At 46.4% G+C, this 8,674-nt stretch overlaps 4 non-coding genes across 4 annotated transcripts; all 4 read left to right on the forward strand.

Moving 5' to 3' along the window:
• Nucleotides 1-5,748: 5,748 nt before the first annotated feature.
• LOC112065361 (small nucleolar RNA SNORA16B/SNORA16A family) lies at nt 5,749-5,883 on the forward strand. Its single transcript, XR_002891988.1, has one exon. It is a non-coding gene; the product is annotated as a small nucleolar RNA SNORA16B/SNORA16A family (small nucleolar RNA).
• Nucleotides 5,884-6,397: 514 nt separating this feature from the next.
• On the forward strand, nt 6,398-6,528 carry LOC112065362 (small nucleolar RNA SNORA44). The gene has a single exon (XR_002891989.1). It is a non-coding gene; the product is annotated as a small nucleolar RNA SNORA44 (small nucleolar RNA).
• A 228-nt stretch (nt 6,529-6,756) lies between these two features.
• On the forward strand, nt 6,757-6,883 carry LOC112065363 (small nucleolar RNA SNORA61). The gene has a single exon (XR_002891990.1). It is a non-coding gene; the product is annotated as a small nucleolar RNA SNORA61 (small nucleolar RNA).
• A 676-nt stretch (nt 6,884-7,559) lies between these two features.
• LOC112065374 (small nucleolar RNA SNORD99) lies at nt 7,560-7,633 on the forward strand. The gene has a single exon (XR_002892001.1). It is a non-coding gene; the product is annotated as a small nucleolar RNA SNORD99 (small nucleolar RNA).
• Nucleotides 7,634-8,674: the final 1,041 nt, after the last annotated feature.

Genomic DNA, 8,674 nt, shown 5'->3' on the forward strand with positions numbered 1-8,674 from the left:
CCACTCCCACCTGCCCCACTGATTCTTCCATCGGGATGTTCTTATCACCTTGCTCTGTTCAGCTGGAAAAACAGTTTTTGCGTCAGGGCTGTGCAGATCTTCCTCCCCCCATTCCACCCCCGCCTTCCCTTACCCACCACTGGTGCTCCAGCCATGCTGAACATCTTGCCTCTTCTCAGCCCTCTGCCAGGAACAGAGGGCTCTCTCCCCTTCTCTCCCTTCTTTCTGCTCGTCAAAGGGTAACTAACCCCTACTTCACTGGCCAGTGAGGTCACAGGCCCTTTTGTCCACTGTGATGTCTGTCTCCCTTCTAGGCTCAGGCCTCTTGAGGACAAGGACCAGTGGCTGTATGCTCAGTGCCTGGCACAAAGTAGAACTTGGTAAATATTTATGGTTGAATGAATGAATGAATGAATAAACGTGGATAAATGCTATTTGTTCATTCATTCACTCATTTATTCATTCAAATACCACAAAAGAGCTGGACTGAGGGAGCTACGGTGTCAGAGAAGACCTCTTGGAGAAGGTGAAGCTGAAGTTGGGTCTCCAAGAACAAGTGGGAGCTGGGGAGGTCAGGGAGGAAGCACACTCCGTGCTGGGGCAGCTGGGCAAAGGCAGAGGCATGAAACAGCTTGAAAGGCAGTTTGAACCCAGACATCCCAGAAGCCTTTGCAGTCAGCATGTGGGCAGAGTGCACTGTCAGCATCGGACTCCTTGAACTTCCTCTCCTAGACGTTCCTGCTGTGGGCTGGGGTCATGTGCCTGTCCCTGACTGCACCTGGTGCTGGAATCCAGATGTCAGCTGACTTTGCCATGGACTCCCTATGTGACGCAGGGGGCAAGTCATTTCCCTTCTCCATCCCTGCTTCCCCTTCTGCTAAGTGAGGCAAATCATGGCACCCACCTCACAGGGTAGTTCTGGGGTTATTGTGTATCGTAGCAGGTGCACATTTGCATTAGACAGATCTTAGTTTTAGTTCCAAATGATGCTTACTAGCTATGTGGCCTTGGCCAAGTTTTATTCATTCATTAATTCATTCACTTAGTAATTATTTCAATAAGTGCTGGCCATCTTTTACATACTTGGCACTTATACAGCAGCGGGAAAAAAAGACACAATTCCTTTTCTTGGAGAGCTCACTTGTAATGGGAAAGACAGAAAATAAACTCATATAAAATGTGATGACAGGGAGCAATACGTGTTATAAGTAACAAGCCATAGCTTGAAGGGTGGCAGGGTGCTATATCAAAATAGGGTGGTCCGGGGATTTCCCTGGTGGTCCAGTGGTTAAGACTTTGCCTTCCAATGTAGGGGGCGCAGGTTTGATCCCTGGTTGGGGAGGTAAGATCTCACAGTCCTTGCAGCAAAAAAAAAACCCCAAAGCATAAAACAGAAGCAATATTGTAACCAGTTCAATAAAGACTTTAAAAATGGTCCACATACAAAAAAAAAAAAATCTTCAAAAAAGAAAAATAGGGTGGTCCGAGGAGGTGACATTTGAACAGAAAACCAGAGAAAGAGAGGGAGTGAGCAGCGTGGTTGTCTGTGATATACAGGGAGGACAGTTCCAGGCAGGAAGAACAGCAAGAGCGAAGGCCCTGAGGCTGGAGCAGGCAAGGGATGCTCCAAGAGCACAGAGGCCAGAGAGAGGGAGCTGCATGAATGGGGAGCAAGTGGTGAGCAATGAGAGCAATCATCTGTGGCTTCAGAGGCCATCATGGGGACTTCAACTTTTATTCCAAATGTGTTGAGAAGTCAGTGATTTGGGGACAGGTGAATTACATGATCTGAATTTTCTGTTGCTTACTTTTTTCTTTTTTTACATCTTTATTATATAATTGATACATAATAAACTGCACAATGGCAGTATTTCATTCTTTATGGCTGAGTAGTATTCCATTGTATATATGGACCACATCTTCTTCTTTTTTAGTTTTTAAATAATTATTTATTTTGGCTGCGCGCGGGTTTTCTCTAGTTGGGGCGAGAGGGGGCTACTCTTCGTTGTGATCACAGCTTCTCATTGTGGTGGCTTCTCTTGTTGCGGAGCACAGTTTCTAGGCGCGTGGGCTTCAGTAGTTGCAGCACATGGGCTCAGTAATTGTGGCTTGAGGGCTCTAGAGTGCAGGCTCAGTAGTTGTGGCACATGGCTTAGTTGCTCCGCGGCATGTGGGATCTTCCCAGACCAGGGAGCGAACCTGTGTCCCTGTCATTGGCAGGCGGATTCTTAACCACTGTGCCACCAGGGAAGTCCCTGGACCACATCTTCTTTATCCATTCATCTGTTGATGGACATTTAGCTTGCTTCCATGTCTTGCCTACTGTAAATAGTGCTCCTATGAACACTGGGTGCATGTGTCTTTTCAAATTACAGTTTTCTCTGGATATACCCCCAGGAGTGGGATTGCTGGATCATGTGGCAACTCTAGTTTTTTAAGGAACCTCTATACTGTTTTCCATGGTGGCTGCACCAACTTATATTCCCACCAACGCTGTAGGAGTTTCCCTTTTCTCCACACCCTCTCCAGCATTTGTTATTTTTAGACTTTTTAATGATGGCCATTCTGACTGGTGTGAGGTGATACCTTATTTTGATTTGCATTTCTCTAATAATCAATAATGTTGAGCTTCTTTTCATGTGCCTATTAGCCATCTGTACAGAAGATTCAATATGGTTAAGATGTCAATTCTTCCCAAATTAATCTATAGATTCAATGCAATACAAATCAAATCCCAGTAGGCTTTTACAAAAATTTAAATTAGCTGATACTAAAATTTATATGGAAATGCAAAGGACTGAATAGCTAAAACAATTTTGAAAAAGAAGAACAAAGTAAAAAGCTACAGTGACCAGGAGAGTATAGTACTGAATACAGAAAGAGGCCTACACATATGGTCAACTGATTTTTAACAAAGATGCCAAAGCAATTAGATGGAAAAAGATGATCTTTTACAAAATTGAAGGTGGAACAATTGGATAGGCAACATGCAATAAATAAAAAACCAAACAAACCTTGATTCCTACCTCACATGATACACAAAAATTAACTCAAAATGTATCATAGATCTAAATATAAGAGCTAAATGAGCCTTAGTCTCATTATTTTAGAGACCTACAGTTTCATTTTTTTCCCATTTATTTATTTATTTTTGGCTGCTTTGGGTCTTCATCGCTGTGCGCAGGCTTTCTCTAGCTGCAGTGAGCAGGGGCTACTCTTCATTCCAGTGCGCGGGCTTCTCATTTCAGTGGCTTCACTTGTTTCGGAGCTTGGGATCTAGGCGCGCGGGCTTCAGTAGTTGTGGCATGCGGGCTCAGTAGTTGTGGCTCACGGGCTTAGTTGCTCTGCGGCATGTGGGATCCTCCCATACCGGTGTCCCCTGCATTGGCAGGCGGATTCTTAACCACTGGACCACCAGGGAAGTCCAGAAATAGTCAGATTCTTGATGCATCTTAAAGGTGAACACAGGATTTGCTGATGCATTGGAAGTGGGATGTTAGAAGAAGAGGGGTCCTGGGTTACCCTAAGGACTTACTGAGATGGGGAAAAGCAGGTCTAGAGGAGGAAAGACTGTGTTCTGAGAAGCCTATTAATAAATAGCCATCCGGGGCTTCCCTGGTGGCGCAGTGGTTGCGCGTCCGCCTGCCGATGCAGGGGAACCGGGTTCGTGCCCCGGTCCGGGAAGATCCCCCATGCCACGGAGCGGCTGGGCCCGTGAGCCATGGCCGCTGAGCCTGCGCGTCCGGAGCCTGTGCTCCGCAGCGGGAGAGGGCACAACAGTGAGAGGCCCGCGTACCGCCAAAAAATAAAAAAAATAAATAAAAATAAATAATAAATAAATAAATAAATAGCCATGCAAGTGTAGATGTCACAGAAGCAGCAGGATATCAAGTCTGGAGCTCAGAAGAAAAGCGGAGCTAAAGAAACACATTTGGAAGTCATCAGAAAGTTTCTTAACCCTCATACAGTCTGTCGCCTTCTCCACAAAATGGGAATAATAGTAACACTTCTTAAAGTGTAAGGATAAAAACTTTTTAAAGTGTATGTAAGGATGAAAACTGATGAATAGATTCAGCACAGAATAGGTGCTTAATTCTTGACAATTACTACTTGTTTTTATATTGACGCTTATTCATTCTATGGACAAAACGTGAACATGGCACAGTGACTATGAGTGTGCTGTTTGAGGTGGACTTCCGCATTCCAGTCCTTACCTCGCTTGCTAGCTGTGCGATCCATTCCTCAGTTTCCTTATGTGTGAAAAAGGCATAATTATAATACCCACACACAGGGTTAATGAAAACTAGCTGAGATAATGGAGCACAGTGTACTTAGCAAGCACTCAATAAAATTTTTAATCTATCAGCGGAAGAGATAAGACTTGAACAAATAATGCATTCATCTCATGAGTACTGTAATCAGTCGCCTCTTACTTTTGGGAAGGAAGCCCTCCCCAAGATCCCTCTCCGAGAAGACCTCACAGAGCTCCTCCCCGAAATCAACCCAGTCGCTGCTCCTCCACGTGCCCACGGCGGTCTGAACGCAGCCCTTTCTCAGCTCACAGGGTTAACGGTTAACTTCCCGATGTTAAAAGTCTTCCCCGGACTGAACTCCAGATGGCACAGCGGTATCTGTGAGCCCAGTCCCCGGTATTGGACATTCACTGAAAGCTGAACGAAGGCGGAAGCACCTCTTCCGGTTCGGAAGAAACCACAAGGTTTCTCCATCTGAGTGAAGAGTCTCGCCCCGCACGCGCTTGCGGCTGGGAGCCAGACACGCGGTCCGCGCTGGCGGCGAATGAACTACAACTCCCAGAAGTCTGCGCGGCGCTCAGCTCCAACCGTCAGGCGCGGCGCGAGGGGTGGGGCCTATATAAACCCCTTCTCGGGGCGCAGCTGCCCTTTTTCCCGGTTACCGCGCCCTTGTTCTCTTGGCTCTTCGCGTTCTCTGCTATGGTCCACGCCCATCCTCCGCCGTACCCGGCCTTAGCCTCGGCGGCACCGGCGCCACACTCTCCGGAGCTGCTTCCCGAGGCTGCGGGATGTTGAGCGCAGCATGGAGGACCCTGGCCTGCCGACCTGGTCGGATCGAGGTCCGGAAGGCCACGTTGGCCGCATGCGCAGTGAAAGGAGCCGGACCCTGTGAGGGCCGCGCCCTGCTCCGGCCTCGGCCCGCAGGGCCTTGTGCTCCGGTGTGACGGGTGAGTAACGCGGGCAGGCCGCCGGGTGCACGGCAGTTCTGGGACTGAAGTGGTTTAATTTGGGGGGAGACCACGTGATGGGGTCAGCCAGACCTTGAATATGCCTGTGACAGCTAGCTGCTCGGTGATCTTGGGCAAGTGACTTCCGTGCCTTCATCTAAATTATCTGGCTGCACAGCAAATGTTAAGGAAGTCACCATGGTGGGTATAAGGACAAGTTTTTTTGGAGGACGGGCTTTAGTCATTCAGATACTATTTTGAATCCCAGGTTTGTCACTTTTTCCATTGATAGACAACTTTCGGCAAGTAACTTAGTCTAAATCTTATAAAAAATGGGGATGATAAAATGGTCCAGTGAAGATAAACGAGACAAAACACTGGCACATAGTAAAACAAAGTGGTGATTGGGACCTGTAGGATGTTTGTTCTCTTTTTTTTAGTCTCCAGAGTGTCCCAGTAGATGAATTGGTGATACGTCCTGATGCACAGGATTTAGGTGAGTCTGAGGGCTGCACAGTGTTGGGCCTGCCCTGTGACCTGGATTACCCTGTGGCCCTTATCGAAGCTTCAGCTGCTTCCATATAGCTGCTGTGGTCAAAAAGGAGCCCAGAGTGACAGTTTTCCTTGACGGTCGCTGTTCTGTTTGCTGTAACTGATCTGCAACATTTCAGGAAAAAACAGTTCCCATTGTACCTGCCATTTCTCAGGTATAGCCAGAGACCTTTATTAGAGTTGACACATTTCCAGAGGCCAGCAGAAATGTTCCACTGATGGGGTCATGCATACAGAGGTACCAGAATAAGGCTTTTGAGAATTAGCTTGCAGAGGCCGAGAACCAGCATGGAGGGGTAGATGGGGGTGGGTTAGATATCTGTACTGGGAAAATCCCGTTGCAGGTGGTGCAGATCTTGGTTGTGCTTTGGGTCATTGCCCTGAAAAGCTTATGGCATCAGTACTTAGGACCAAAGGCTAGTCAAAAACAGTAGTTCTGAAGACCAAATGAAGGGAACAATTAAGATCATTCAGGACAATTGTGTTCTCCTTTTAGCTCTGCCAGATTGAAGATTCCAGGATGACTGAAGTTGACCTTTCTGGTGAGTGAAGACTGGGGTCATGACAGTGATGGAACACAGCAGCCTCAGGACCTGGTAGGTTTTCTGTAGAGACGTAATTTGGGAGCTACCTAGTGGGTCAGTACAGCATGTTTCCAAGGGCTATGGCTTGTTGTGGCCATGGGATCTCCAACTGCATGCAAGAGCAACTTGGAGAGACTTTGACAGCGCAGGTCAGCGTAATACCTGCAGCTGCCACTCGCCTTTCCTATAGTACCTCAGGACCTGGGCTGGAAGCCTTCCACCTGAGTCCATGTGTTTCCATCAAAAAAGTCAACTTCCATGTATGGATCAACTTTTTGGTTTAGAGCTTCCACACTTTTTTTCTGCAGGTTGCCCCCAGGTTTTACTGGCAGTGCCTGATACTGAAGTATCTGAAAATACCAGCTTGTTGCTGGAGCCGTGCTTTAGAATAAGGTAAAGTTGGATGTTGAAGACAGTCTGATCCTCCGGTTCCCTTTCCCATCAGATCTGAACCCTGGTCTTGGTGGTCGTAAGAGGAGGAATAGTAGTACTGAAGCTGTGCTCATGGTGTCTGCTTATATAGCATATGGGCTAGTTTCAAACAAGGTTGAATTCTCTTGGAACTTGCCTCCTCCCCTGTAAAATGGGATAATCTTAGGCTTAAAGGGAGGCTGTATGTGAAACTGGGCAGTTGGTATAGTGATTGCTGACTGATATTTCTGTATTTGGGAGGGATTTATCCATAGCTTTCTTGCCTCCTGATCGAGTGTTCTTTTTTTCCCCCTCCTAAGATCTGTTACCAGTAAAGCTGTCTTCTTCTGTGATTGTGGATCTACAGAGTTGGGTGAGTTGAATGTCTGCCAGAAGCTTTCTCACAACTTCCTTGCAGCTTCCATTAGTATTTCACTGTTATCACCCTAAGCAGTGTAGCCAATAGATAATAAGGCTACTCAGGTCTGTGTGTAAAAGTCTTCTTTTTAATATATCATTTACATCTGGCCTTGTGTGCTGTATTTGTTGGCTCTTCATAACCGGAGGACAAAAAATAAATGTTTACAGTGTGACTTGGTCTGCTAGATTTGCCTATGCTAAATGCCAAGAACACACATGCAGAGTAGAATGTGGCAGAAGGGACAGCCCTGTCTTTACAGCAAGGGCTGACTACTGTGAATGCAATAATGGCTTGAGCTCATGCTCATTGGTTTTGGTAACCTTGGAGTCTTACCCACCCCTCTCCTGGGAGAGTGGTTCTATTCTAGCTCAAGGTATTTTTTCAGGCTGTGACTGGTCCAGGATGAAACCTAATCTGAGTGGACATCTATGGATGATAAATGCGGATATGGGACTGAGACCAGCCCTTAGGAAAACCTGGGTGGCACTGATTAATTGGGGCATTATTAACACACTGGCGTACACTTCTTTTCAGGAGAGAAACACTACAGGAAGAGGCAAATGAAGAGACAAGGGGCTCTTTTAGGTGGAAACACCTTTTTTTCTTTCTGATGCTGGTACCTGGCATACAAGTGACCAATAAAAGATTCCTGGATGTTTGTGTCAGTTTTCTTGATGTCCCTCAAATTGTTGGTTATTCCCTATTTAAGTACTCCGTAAGACCCAGAATGAACTAGTCTCAATTTCTGAAGAAAAGATTGATCTCAGAAAGGAACAAAACGATCAGTTGTATAGTTGCAATTATATTACTCTTGCTGAGTGAATGCAGGCTGAGCGTAGGACTGGTACTTAATGATCTTTGAAGGCAGTATACTCCACCCCCCTCCCCCCCCCCAGTTTCCTAGCACAAAGCTATAGGTAAGGCTTTTCAGGAGGGTCCTTGGGGTAAGTTAAATGGGATCTCCTAATGTATTTGGAAAATAAATACAGAGATGTGTAAGGCTGGCATCGAGATCTGGTTTGGTGATGGTTGACCTCATGGTCAGGTTATCTTTCGGAATTACCGGTTCCTATATATAAATGGGTTAATATCTACTAACAGGTGGGCTTGGCTTGGCACAGATGGCACAGGCTTTACCTAAAACAATCCAGGCCTTTTGGTCTAGGTTAAGCTGGCCCCAACAACACCTCTCTCAATGGGCCACTTCCTCCCCAGTCTGAATAATGAACAACTCTACCTAGCCACCAGACTGGAAGCAAGTTTGTTGGGGGAAGGGAATACCTGAAAGCAGATAATTGCCCACCATTTGGCACCATTCCAGCAGGCAGTCCATGCACTCTGACCTCAAGAGAACCTTAAGGATTAATGTGCCTGTCACCTAAGAAGCTGGTTTAGTAACAACTTTGGTGGTTAATCCTTATCTCCAGGCGTGTAGACAACCCTACCTGGATAAATGATTATTCAAAGATAAACTGGAACCTCATTCAACCCTCTTCTAACAAACAA

Source organism: Physeter macrocephalus, chromosome 3 (assembly GCF_002837175.3).
Source record: "Physeter macrocephalus isolate SW-GA chromosome 3, ASM283717v5, whole genome shotgun sequence".
In the NCBI taxonomy this organism is placed as follows: domain Eukaryota; kingdom Metazoa; phylum Chordata; class Mammalia; order Artiodactyla; family Physeteridae; genus Physeter; species Physeter macrocephalus.